Source organism: Arachis stenosperma, chromosome 5 (assembly GCF_014773155.1).
Source record: "Arachis stenosperma cultivar V10309 chromosome 5, arast.V10309.gnm1.PFL2, whole genome shotgun sequence".
Taxonomy (NCBI): Eukaryota; Viridiplantae; Streptophyta; class Magnoliopsida; order Fabales; family Fabaceae; genus Arachis; species Arachis stenosperma.
Window position 1 is genome coordinate 68491782 of NC_080381.1, and position 13298 is coordinate 68505079.

General features: G+C 40.0%; 1 non-coding gene across 1 annotated transcript; it reads right to left on the reverse strand.

Moving 5' to 3' along the window:
- Positions 1–12310: 12310 nt before the first annotated feature.
- LOC130984636 (small nucleolar RNA R71) lies at positions 12311–12418 on the reverse strand. Its single transcript, XR_009088554.1, has one exon. It is a non-coding gene; the product is annotated as a small nucleolar RNA R71 (small nucleolar RNA).
- Between the last annotated feature and the right edge of the window lie 880 nt (positions 12419–13298).

Here is a 13298-nt window from a genome sequence, read left to right on the forward strand (position 1 = left end):
GTTTCTGGCGCTGGACGCTAGACAGCAGCATGATACTGGCGTTGAACGCCAGTTTACGTCATCTATCTTCGCGCAAAGTATGGACTATTATATATTGCTGGAAAGCCCTGGATGTCTACTTTCCAACGCCGTTGAGATCGCGCCAATTGGACTCTTTTAGCTCCAGAAAATCCATTTCGAGTACAGGGAGGTCAGAATCCAATAGCATCAGCAGTCCTTTTTCATCCTAACTCAGATTTTTGCTCAGCTCCCTCAATTTCAGCCAGAAAATACCTGAAATCACAGAAAAACACACAAAATCATAGTAAAGTCCAGAAATATGATTTTTGCCTAAAAACTAATAATATTTAACTAAAAACTAATTAAAACATATTAAAATCTACATGAAATTACCCCCAAAAAGCGTATAAAATATCCCCTCATCAGTGGTGCCTAGAGTTCTTAAGCGTACTCTTTTGCTTTTGGATCACGACTTTAATTGCTCAGTCTCAAGTTTTTTTCTTCACTTGACACCTTCACACCACAAGCATATAGTTAAGGATAGCAATTCATTTGAACTTTTTAGGCTGATTTTTAACCTTCTTAGCCATTGATGCTCAAAGCCTTGGATCCTTGCTCTTTTGAATTTTTTTCTTTTTAAGAGCATTCTTTTCTTTTTTCTTTTTATTTTTCTTTTTCTTTTTCTTCTTTTTCTTTTTCTGTTGCTTTTCTTGCTTCAAGAATCAATATTTTTTTGATTTTCCAGAGAGTCAATAATACTTCTCTACATTCACTGTTCTTTCAAGAGTCAATGCACTCAACTTCAATATCAATCATGCATTGTTAATTCATACATTCAGAAAGTAAATGCAAGACCACCACGTCTAAATAATTATAATAACTCATGATATGCTCAAAACGTAATGCATCTCACTATTTCTTTAAAAAAAATTTTCTTTCAAGTTTGATGAAGATACAATGGATATCTTAGAACCAAAAAAATTATTAAAAATTTTGAAAATAAACTACTAAAGCAAAATTATTTTGGAAAAGATCATGCAAATGCTAGAATAGAAAACAGAAAATAAAATGAAATATTGAGAAGCGAAAATAAAGGGGGGGATAAAACTTAACCACCTCAGTGCTGATGGTTGCTCAGGCTGTGCTCTTCTATGAAGATGATTCACCTCTCTTTGGTGCCATTGATGATAATATACTCCTAGAGCTTGCTCTGCAACACCAAACTTAAAAAACTTGCTTGTCCCAAACAAAAGAAACTTGGTCACTACTCGGCATTGAACGCTAAGGCTGCCTCCCTTATAGACGTTGAACGCCCAAGCTTTCTCCTCCCTTCTGGCGTTGAACACCAGGAAGGGGTACCCTCCAGGGTGCTATGTTTTTCTCCTTATACGTTTTTGTTTCTGTTCTAATGGCTACACATGATCACAAATGTTAGAAAAACTAAGAAAACTACGGAACACAATATAAAATAAAATAATATGAAATCAAACTAAAATAATAGAAAGAAAAATAGAAAACAAGAAAATATTGTATGATACTTATGGTTGGGTTTCCTCCCAACAAATGCTTCTTTACCGTTACTAGCTTGACGGTCAGTTCCTTCAAGGAGGAAGATAGTCATAGAGGAATAAATCCTCACTTCCTACTGGGAGCGTCCTTCCTATGCTCTCATGGATAAGCTTAGTAAGCTCAAAAGATAGGATCCTGTTCACTGCCTGAGGCAAGATTGGGCTTGTAGGGAATAGCCTCATCCCTAGTGAGAAGCCCTCAGTAAGGATATTATTATTTTTCCATCCCCTAGGCCTCCTTTTCATGGGACATTCCTCCTTGGTTGATAGTGCACACCCAACACTAAACTTAGGTTTGATGTCTGGGGAATGTATAAATTTTTATCATGGGGGGAGGCTTTAGTATTATACTCTGCATGCAAGTACCTCCCTTATCAAGGGGTTCTTGGAGGTTTAAAGCAACGTTCTGAAAACTGGACCAGATAGCCGGTTCGACCGATTCAATTGCGAATTGGAGATATAAACGGTTTGGTCTGATGCCTAAAACCGAAAATTATAAAACCGGATGTAAACCATTAAATCGGCCGATAACCGGCCGGTCAAACCGGAACCAAAACCTCCCAATTTGAATAAAACGGTGCAGTTTCGCGCTTAAGGGGAGAAACAAAATGTGCTTCACCATCTCCTTCCTTATTCCTTCGAGTAGAACACGCTCGGCCTTAATCAGGGAAAAACCCTAGCCACCACCACTGCCGCAAGGAGGAGCCGTGTTTGCCGCTGTCTGTCGTAGTCAGGGGCTTGTCTCCTCGAGTCTTCGTGGGTCACAGTCAGGGGAGTTCTCCAAGTCTTTGATCTGTTCACTGTCATCAATCGCAAGCGCACCGCTTCTTCCTTGAGCTCGGCATCCGTCTTGTTATCGCTGTTGTTTGTCGCTGTTGTTTGTCGCCATCTGTAGCAGTCAGGTTGCTTGTCCCCAAGCAACTGAAAATCAATTAGGATAAAAAGAAGAGAACATACTATAAATCCCAAAATATCAATGAATATTAATTCTAATTAGATGAGTGGGACTTGTAGCTTTTTGCTTCTGAACATTTTTGGCATCTCACTTTCTCCTTTGAAGTTTAGAATGATTGGCATCTCTAGAAACTTAGAATTTCAGATAGTGTTATTGATTCTCCTAGTTAAGTTTGTTGATTCTTGAACACAGCTACTTTTATGAGTCTTGGTCGTGGCCCTAAGCACTTTGTTTTTCAGTATTACCACCGGATACATAAATGCCACAGACACATAGCTGGGTGAACCTTTTCAGATTGTGACTCAGCTTTGCTAAAGTCCCCAGTTAGAGGTGTCCAAAGCTCTTAAGCACACTCTTTTTGCTTTGGATCACGACTTTAACCACTCAGTCTCAAGCTTTTCACTTGGACTTGCATGCCACAAGCACATGGTTAGGGACAGCTTGATTTAGCCGCTTAGGCCTGGATTTTATTTCCTTGGGCCCTCCTATCCATTGATGCTCAAAGCCTTGGATCCTTTTTACCCTTGCCTTTCGGTTTTAAGGGCTATTGACTTTTTCTTCTTGCTTTTTCTTTCTCTTTCTATTTTTTTCGCCTTTTTTTTCACAAGCTTTTACTTTTTCACTGCTTTTTCTTACTTCAAGAATCAATTTTCATGATTTTTTAGATTGTCAATAACATTCTCTTTGTTCATCATTCTTTCAAGAGCCAACAATTTTAACATTCATAAACAACAAGATCACAATTATGCACTGTTCAGGCATTCATTCAGAAAACAAAAAGTATTGTCACCACATCAATATAATTAAACTAAATTCAAGGATAATTTCGAAATTCATGTACTTCTTGTTCTTTAGAAACATTTTTCATTTAAGAGAGGTGAAGGATTCATGGAATTATTCATAGCTTTAAGACATAGTTACTACATACTAATGATCATGTAATAAAGACACAAATATAGATAAACATTAAGCATAAAAACCGAAGAACAGAGAAAAAACAAGGAATGACTCCACCTTAGTGATGGTGGCGCTTTCTTCTTGAAGAACCAATGATGTCCTTGAGTTCTTCTATCTCTCTTCCTTGCCTTTGTTGCTCCTCCCTCATTGCTCTTTGATCTTCTCTAATTTCATGGAGAATGATGGAGTGCTCTTGATGTTCCACCCTTAATTGATCCATATTGTAACTAAAATCTTCTAGAGAAGTGTTGAGTTGTTCCCAATAGTTGTTGGGAGGAAAGTGCATTCCTTGAGGCATCTCCGGGATTTCTTGGTGATGAGCTTCCTCAGGCGTCTCTTGGGTTCCATGAGTGGGCTCTCTTGTTTGCTCCATCCTCTTCTTAGTGATGGGCTTTGGAGATGAATCTCTCCATCTCCCACGGCTCGGAGGTGGAAGCTTTTGCCTTCCCTTTCCCTTTTCTAGAGGTTTCTCCGGCCTTAGGTGCCATTAATGGTTATGGAAAAACAAAAAGCTATGCTTTTACCGCACCAAACTTAAAATATTGCTCGCCCTCGAGCAAGAGAAGAAAGAATAGATGAAGAAGAAGAAAATATGGATGAGAGTAAGAGAGGGTTGTGTTTCGGCCAAGGAGGAGAAGAGAGGGTGGTGTTGTGTGAAAATAAAGAAGAATGGAGGGGTATTTATAGTGAAGGGAGAGGGGTTAAGGTTCGGCCATATTGGGTGGGTTGGGTGCGAAAGTGATTTTGAATTTTTTTTAAGGTAGGTGGGGTTTTTGGGAAAGAGTGGATGGATGTGAGTGGTGAAGGGGGTTAATTGGAAAGAGAGATTGAGGTGATTGGTGAAGGGATTTTGGGGAAGAGTATTTATGGGGAAGAGAGTTTATGGGGAAGAGAGGATGAATGTGAAGAAGAAGAGAGAAGGTGAGTTGAGGTAGGTGGGGATCCTGTAGGGTCCACAGAACCTGAGATGATCCTGTGGGGTCCACAGATCCTGAGGTGTCAAGGATTTACATCCCTGCACTAATTAGGCATGTAAAACTCCTTTACATACAATTCTGGCGTTTAGACGCCGAAGTGATGCTTATGTTGGGCGTTCAACGCCCAATTGCAGCATGTTTTTGGCGTTGAACGCCAGTTCCATGCTTGTTTCTAGCGTTCAGCGCCAGCTCTCCTCAGGGCATATTCCTGGCGTTCAAACACCAGGATGCTGCTTGTTTCTGGCATTCAACGCCAGATCCATGCTCTGTTCTGGCGTTGAACGCCAGCCAGATGCTCCTTACTAGCGTTTGAACGCCAGTAAGTCCTTCCTCCAGGGTGTGATTTTTCTTCTGCTATTTTTTTGATTCTGTTTTTTAATTTTAGTATTTTTTTCGTGACTCCACATGATCATGAACCTAATAAAACCTAAGAGAACAATAAAAATAAAATAAAATTAGATAAATAAAAATTGGGTTGCCTCCCAATAAGTGCTTTTTTAATGTCAATAGCTTGACAGTGGGCTCTTATGGAGCCACACAGGTGATCAGGTCAATGTTGTAGACTCCCAACACCAAACTTAGAGTTTGGATGTGGGGATTCAACACCAAACTTAGAGTTTGACTGTGGCCTCCCAACACCAAACTTAGAGCCTGGTTGTGGGGGCTTTGTTTGACTCTATACTGAGAGAAGCTTTTCATGCTTCCTCTCCATGGTTGCAGAAGAAGATCCTTGAGCTTTAAACACAAGGTAGTCCCCATTTAATTGAAGGAATAGTTCTCCTCTGTCAACATCAATCACAGCTCCTGCTGTGGCTAGGAAGGGTCTTCCAAGGATGATGCATTCATCCTCCTCCTTCCTAGTGTCTAAGATTATAAAATCAGCAGGGATGTAAAGGCCTTTAACCTTTACCAACACGTCCTCTACCAATCTATAAGCTTGTCTTACTGATTTGTCTGTCATTTACAATGAAGATATGGCAGGCTGTACTTCAATGATCCCCAGCTTCTCCATTACAGAGAGTGGCATAAGATTTATGCCTGACCCCAGGTCACACAGAGCTTTTTCAAAGGTCATGGTGCCTAAGGTGCAGGGTATTACGAATTTGCCAAGATCTTGTCTCTTTTGAGGTAAAGTTTGCTGAACCCAGGTATCTAGTTCACTAATGAGCAAGGAAGGTTCACCTTCCCAAGTCTCATTACCAAACAACTTAGCATTCAGCTTCATGATAGCTCCTAAATATTGAGCAACTTGCTCTCCAGTTACATCTTCATCTTCTTCAGAGGAAGAATAGTCTTCAGAGCTCATGAATGGCAGAAGGAGGTTTAATGGAATCTCTATTGTCTCTATATGAGCCTCAGATTCCTTTGGGTCCTCAATAGGAAACTCCTTCTTGCTTGAGAGATGTCCCATGAGGTATTCCTCATTGGGATTCACATCCTCTCCTTCCTCTCTAGGTTTGACCATGTTGATCATATCAATGGCCTTGCACTCTCTTTTTAGATTCTCTTCAGCATTACTTGGGAGAGTACTAGGAGGAGTTTCAGTGATTTTCTTACTCAGCTGGCCCACTTGTGCCTCCAAATTTCTGATGGAGGACCTTGTCTCACTCATGAAACTTAAAGTGGCCTTAGACAGATCAGAGACTAAATTTGCTAAGTTAGAGGTGTTATGCTCAGAATTCTCTGTCTGTTGCTGAGAAGATGATGGATAAGGCTTGATATTGCTGAGCCTATTTTTTCCACCATTATTAAAGCCTTGTTGAGGCTTTTGTTGATCCTTCCATGAGAAATTTGGATAATTTCTCCATGATGAATTATAGGAGTTTCCATAAGGTTCACCCATATAATTTACCTCTGCCATTGCAGGGTTCTCAGGATCATAAGCTTCTTCTTCAGAAGATGCCTCTTTAGTACTGTTGGATGCTGATGCATGAAAACTTGTCTCTCAACAAATTTCCTTCGGCAAGTATACCGAATTGTCGTCAAGTAAAAACTCACAATAGAGTGAGGTCGAATCCCACAAGGATTGATTGGTCAAGCAATTTTAATTGGAAGATTATGCTAGTTGAGCTAAGCAAGATGTAGTTGAGAATTGTAGAAAAATTAAATGGCAGAAAAAATAAATAACAGAAAATAAAGTGCAGAATCTTAAATGGGGATTTGGGTCAATGAGCATGAAAATAAATGATAGAAAGTAAAGAGAATGGGTAAGATCAGAAATGGGAAAATCATTGGGTTCAGGAGATGTTGCATTCTCCGGATCAAGTTCATTCTCGTCTCTTCCTCAATCAATGCATTCATTGATCTCCTTGGCAATCTTAAGTGATTGGATCCCAATTCCTTGGAAATCCAATCTCTCTAAGCTTGAACAATTGCCCAATTCCTTGATTTAATTGCTCATGGGAAGAGACGAAGTGTGGTCACTGATTATACCACATGTATTTCCAAATCAAAGTGTTGGGAGGATTACATGTCACTATATCCGCCCAAACCCCAATTTGGTCCAACATGAGAAAGCATTTCTAGCATGATCTCCTCATCCCTTTTCCAAGGCTCAAAGGAGATCCAATTATGGAGAGTTTCTTTTCCAAGACAACTAACCAATTGAATTAAGATCGAAAGCTTTCTAGTAAGATCAAGAGAAAAGAAAGAAGAAGAAGAATGAAAACTATAATTGATCCATCAAATTACAACAGAGCTCCCTAACCCAATGAAAGGGGTTTAGTTGTTGATAGCTCTAGAAATGAAAAATGGCAGAAAAGAAGAATCTATGCTAGAAGTGCAGAAAAGTAAATATACAAAGGTAGTTCTCCAAGGGGCCAAGCTTCTCTATAGTTCAAAACTACTCCTATATATACTACTCCTCTTGATTTTCTAGTGAGTTCTTCAAGTCTTAGATGTTGGCTCTGGATCTTGAGTTGAAGCAGTTCTAATCTTTAATGGGCCCAACTTGCAGAGAAATATGAATTAGGCATAGGCGTTAGTGAGATTAACGTTAAGTGACATTTTGGGTTCGAGAACGTTAGTGGCAATCACTTTTTCCACTAACGTTTCACCCTCAAATACCTCACGTTAACTCCAACGTTAGTGGCAGTAACGTGACCACTAACGTTGCCTTCTATATCTTTGCTAACGTTATTGGGACTCACTTTCCCCAATAACGTTGGCTTATACCCCTTTCGCAAGCGTTATTGGGACTCACCTTTCCCAATAACGTTGCTATGTGCCTTTTGTCCCTACATTAGAGTTCACGTTAGTGTAACTAACGTGGCTCTTAACGTGGGTATGCTTCACCTTTGAGAGCGTTAGTGACACTTACCTTTGTCACTAACGCTCCAAGTGCCTCTATTTTTCACGTTAGAGCTCACGTTAACTAAGTTAACGTGGCTCTTAACGTGGTAGTAATGCCATCTTCCAACGTTAGTGACAAAAGTGAGTGTCACTAACATTGGCTCATCAATCCTCAACTCCACGTTAACTCTCATGTTAGTGGTCTTAACGTGACCACTAACGTAGGCAATGCTAGTTGATCCAACGTTAGTGACAAAGGTGAGTGTCACTAACGTTGGTGTTGTTCTTCTCTTCTACGTTAGAGTTCACGTTAACTTAGTTAACGTGACTCTTAACGTAGCTCATTGCCAAGTCTTGGAACGTTAGTGGTGTTTACATTTACCAATAACGTTGGAGTAGAACGTTAGTGGTGTTGACGTTTCCCACTAACGTTGGAGTTCTCTTTTGTCTCCACGTTAACTACCACGTTAACTTAGTTAACGTGGTAAGTAACGTGAGCTATTGATGGCTTCGCAGGCGTTATTGGTGATCACTTTTCTCATTAACGTCGCAAGCTATTTACCATTCCACGTTAGTGTTCACGTTAACTAGATTAACGTGAGTACTAATGTGGTTCTTCCTTGCTTCCTTTGCCTTGAAATCAAGCAAATAAAGTACATCAAAGCTCTAGCCAAAGTTATGAGATTATGCATCATCAATTTATCATGCAATTCTAGCAAAATCCTCATGAAATCATATGAAATTCACAATAGTTGCTTGAATCAAGGTGTAAGTGTATTTTCATCCAAAACTTGCCTTATTCACTAAGAAAATGCATGAAACTACCCTAAAACAATAAAGAAAAGGTCAGTGAAACTGGCCTAGATGCCCTGGCATCATGATGAGCGGATAATTTATACGCTTTTTGGCATTGTTTTTAGTATGTTTTTAGTATGATTTAGTTAATTTTTAGTATACTTTTATTAGTTTTTAGTTAAAATTCACTTTTCTGGACATTACTATGAGTTTGTGTGTTTTTCTGTGATTTCAGGTATTTTCTGGCTGAAATTGAGGGACCTGAGCAAAAATCTGATTCAGAGACTGAAAAGGACTGCAGATGCTGTTGGATTCTGACCTCCCTGCACTCGAAGTGGATTTTCTGGAGCTACAGAAGCCCAATTGGCGCGCTCTCAACGGCGTTGGAAAGTAGACATCCTGGGCTTTCCAGCAATATATGATAGTCCATACTTTGCTCAAGATTTGATGGCCCAAACCGGCGTTCAAAATCACCTTCAGATTTCCCAGCGTTAAACGCCGGAACTGGCACCAAAGTGGGAGTTAAACGCCCAAACTGGCACAAAAGCTGGCGTTTAACTCCAAGAAGAGTCTCTACACGAAAATGCTTCAATGCTCAGCCCAAGCACACACCAAGTGGGCCCGGAAGTGGATTTTTATGTCATTCACTCATCTCTGTACACCCTAGGCTACTAGTTCTCTATATATAGGACCTTTTACTATTGTATTTGCATCTTCTGATCTTTGGAATCGTTTGATCTTTAGATCTTTTGATCACTTTGGGAGGCTGGCCATTCGGCCATGCCTAGACCTTGTTCTTATGTATTTTCAACGGTGGAGTTTCTACACACCATAGATTAAGGTGTGGAGCTCTGCTGTACCTCGAGTATTAATGCAATTACTATTGTTCTTCTATTCAATTCCGCTTGTTCTTGTTCCAAGATATCACTTGTTCTTCAACTTGATGAATGTGATGATCCGTGACACTCATCACCATTCTCACCTATGAACGTGTGACTGACAACCACCTCCGTTCTACCTTAGATTGGGTGAATATCTCTTAGATTCCTGATACACGACGCATGGTTGATCACCTGACAACCGAGTGCTCGCCTGACAACCGAGCCAGCCATTCCGTGAGATCAGAGTCTTCGTGGTATAGGCAAGAACTGATGGCGGCATTCAAGAGAATCCGGAAGGTCTAACCTTGTCTGTGGTATTCTGAGTAGGATTCAATGATTGAATGACTGTGACGTGCTTCAAACTCCTGAGGGCGGGGCGTTAGTGACAGACGCAAAAGAATCACTGGATTCTATTCCGGCCTAATTGAGAACCGACAGATGGATAGCCGTGCCATGACAGGGTGCGTTGAACATTTCCACTGAGAGGATGGGAGGTAGCCACTGACAACGGTGAAACCCTTGCATAAGCTTGCCATGGAAAGGAGTAAGAAGGATTGGATGAAGACAGTAGGAAAGCAGAGAGACGGAAGGGACAAAGCATCTCCATCCGCTTATCTGAAGTTCTTACCAATGAATTGCATAAGTATCTCTATCTTTATCTTTATGTTTTATTCATATATCACCCATACCCATTTGAGTCTGCCTGACTAAGATTTACAAGGTAACCATAGCTTGCTTCATACCAACAATCTCCGTGGGATCGACCCTTACTCGCGTAAGGTTTATTACTTGGACGACCCAGTGCACTTGCTGGTTAGTTGTGTGGAGTTGTGATAGAGAGTTGAGATTGCAATGAGCGTACCATGTTGATGGCGCCATTGATGATCACAATTTCGTGCACCAAGTTTTTGGCGCCGTTGCCGGGGATTGTTTCGTGTATGGACAACTGACGGTTCATCTTGTTGCTTAGATTAGGTATTTTTCTTCAGAGTTCTTAAGAATGAATTCTAGAGTTTCATGATGATCTGTTGAAGTCTGGCTGGCTGTGAAGCCATGTCTAATCTTATTGGACCGAGGTTTCAACTGATCATCACAAGAGCTTGATGATTCTATCAATCTTGCTATTGGAGCAATGATCTGCTAAGGCTTGGCTGGCCATTGGCCATGTCTAGTGTTTTGGACCGAAGCTTTCTTTGAAAGCTTGGCTGGCTGTGAAGCCATGTCTAATTCCTGGACCGGAGTCTTAGACTAGCATTGCAATGATTCCTGGAATCCAAATTCAGAATTCTGAAACCTTTAGTTTCTATTTCCATATAATTTTCGAAAAATCCAAAAAAATTTCAAAATCATAAAAACCAAAAATATTTTATGTTTCTTGTTTGAGTCTAGTGTCTAATTTTAAGTTTGGTGTCTTGCATGCATTGTTTATTTGATCTTGGTTCTATTTTCAAGTCAATAGTACAGGGAACTGAAGATTCAGAACATGCAGCAGAGGAATTACACAGAAAAAGCTGGGCGTTCAAAACGCCCAGTGAAGAAGGACAGACTGGCGTTTAAACGCCAGCCAGGGTGCCTGGTTGGGCGTTTAACGCCCAAAAAGGTAGTGCATTAGGCGTTAAACGCCAGAATGTGCACCATTCTGGGCGTTTAACGCCAGGATGGCACAAGAGGGAGGATTTTGTTTTCAAATCAATTTTTTTTCAAGTTTTCAAAGTTTTTCAAAATCAAATCTTTTTCAAATCATATCTTTTCAATCAAATCTTTTTCAAATCAATTTCCTTCCTTTTTCAAAGATACTTGCTAACAATTAATGATTTGATTCAACATTTCAAGTATGTTACCTTTTCTGTTGAGGAAGGTTTAATGTTTGAATCATATCTTTTCTTGTTAGGCAAGTCATTAATTTTTAAAATCAAATCTTTTTAAAATTGTTTTCAAATCATATCATTTCAATCATATCTTTTTAAAAGCATAACTTTTCAATCAAATCTTCTTAATCACATCTTTTTCAAAATAATTTTCAATCATATCTTTTTAAATTCTAATTTCAAAATCTTTTTCAAAAATTATTTGATTTCTTTCCCACTCCTGGTTTTCGAAAATCAATTAAAGTTTTTCAAAATGTTTTCAAAATCTTTCACTTAATTTTCGAAAATTTCTTCCTCTCTTCTCACATCCTTCTATTTATGGAGTACCACTCCTTCTCAATGCACAATTCGAACTCTATCTGATTAAGTTCGAATTCTTCTACCTCTTCCTTCTAATTTTCTTCTTCTCTGACACCTCAAGGAATCTCTATACTGTGACATAGAGGATTCCACATTTTCTTGTTCTCTTCTCTTTCATATGAGCAGGAACAAGGACAAAAGCATTCTTGTTGAAGCTGACCCTGAACCTGAAAGGACCTTGAAGCGAAAGCTAAGAGAAGCTAAGGCACAACTCTCTGTAGAGGACCTAACAGAAATCTTCAAAGAAGAAGACATAGCAGCCGAAAACAACAACAATGCAAACAATGCAAGGAAGGTGCTGGGTGACTTTACTGCACCTACTCCTGACTTCTATGGGAGAAGCATCTCTATCCCTGCCATTGGAGCAAACAACTTTGAGCTTAAGCCTCAATTAGTTTCTCTAATGCAACAGAATTGCAAGTTCCATGGACTTCCATTGGAAGATCCTCATCAGTTCTTAGCTGAATTCTTGCAAATCTGTGACACTGTCAAGACTAATGGGGTTGACCCTGAGGTCTACAGACTTATGCTATTCCCTTTTGCTGTAAGAGACAGAGCTAGGACATGGTTGGACTCACAACCTAAAGAAAGCCTGGACTCATGGGAAAAGCTAGTCAATGCCTTCTTGGCAAAGTTCTTTCCACCTCAAAAATTGAGTAAGCTTAGAGTGGAAGTCCAAATCTTCAGACAGAAGGATGGAGAATCCCTCTATGAAGCTTGGGAAAGATACAAACAATTGATCAGAAAATGTCCTTCTGACATGCTTTCTGAATGGAGCATCATAGGTATTTTCTATGATGGTCTCTCTGAACTATCCAAGATGTCTTTGGATAGCTCTGCTGGAGGATCTCTTCATCTGAAGAAGATGCCTACAGAAGCTCAAGAACTAATTGAAATGGTTGCAAATAACCAATTCATGTACACTTCTGAAAGGAATCCTGTGAACAATGGGACAAATCAGAAGAAAGGAGTTCTTGAGATTGATACTCTGAATGCCATTCTGGCTCAGAACAAGATATTAACTCAACAAGTCAATTTGATTTCTCAAAGTCTGTCTGGAATGCAAAATGCACCAGGTAGTACTAAGGATGCTTCATCTGAAGAAGAAGCTTATGATCCTGAGAACCCTTCAATGGAAGAGGTGAATTACATGGGAGAACCCTATGGAAACACCTATAATTCTTCATGGAGAAATCATCCAAATTTCTCATGGAAGAATCAAGAGAGCCCTCAACAAGGTTTCAATAACAATAATGGTGGAAGAAACAGGTTTAGCAATGGCAAGCCTTTTCCATCATCTTCTCAGCAACAGACAGAGAGTTCTAAGCAGAACACCTCTGACTTAGCAACCATGGTCTCTGATCTAATCAAAACCACTCAAAGTTTCATGACTGAAACAAGATCCTCCATTAGAAACTTGGAGCCTCAAGTGGGTCAGCTGAGCAAGAAAGTTACTGAACTCCCTCCTAGTACTCTTCCAAGCAATACAGAAGAAAATCCAAAAGGAGAGTGCAAGGCCATCAACATGGCCGAATTTGGAGAGGAAGGAGAGGAAGTGAACGCCACTGAGGAAGACCTCAATGGGCGTGCACTGACCTCCACTGAGTTCCCCAATGAGGAACCATGGGAATCTGAGGCTCAAAATG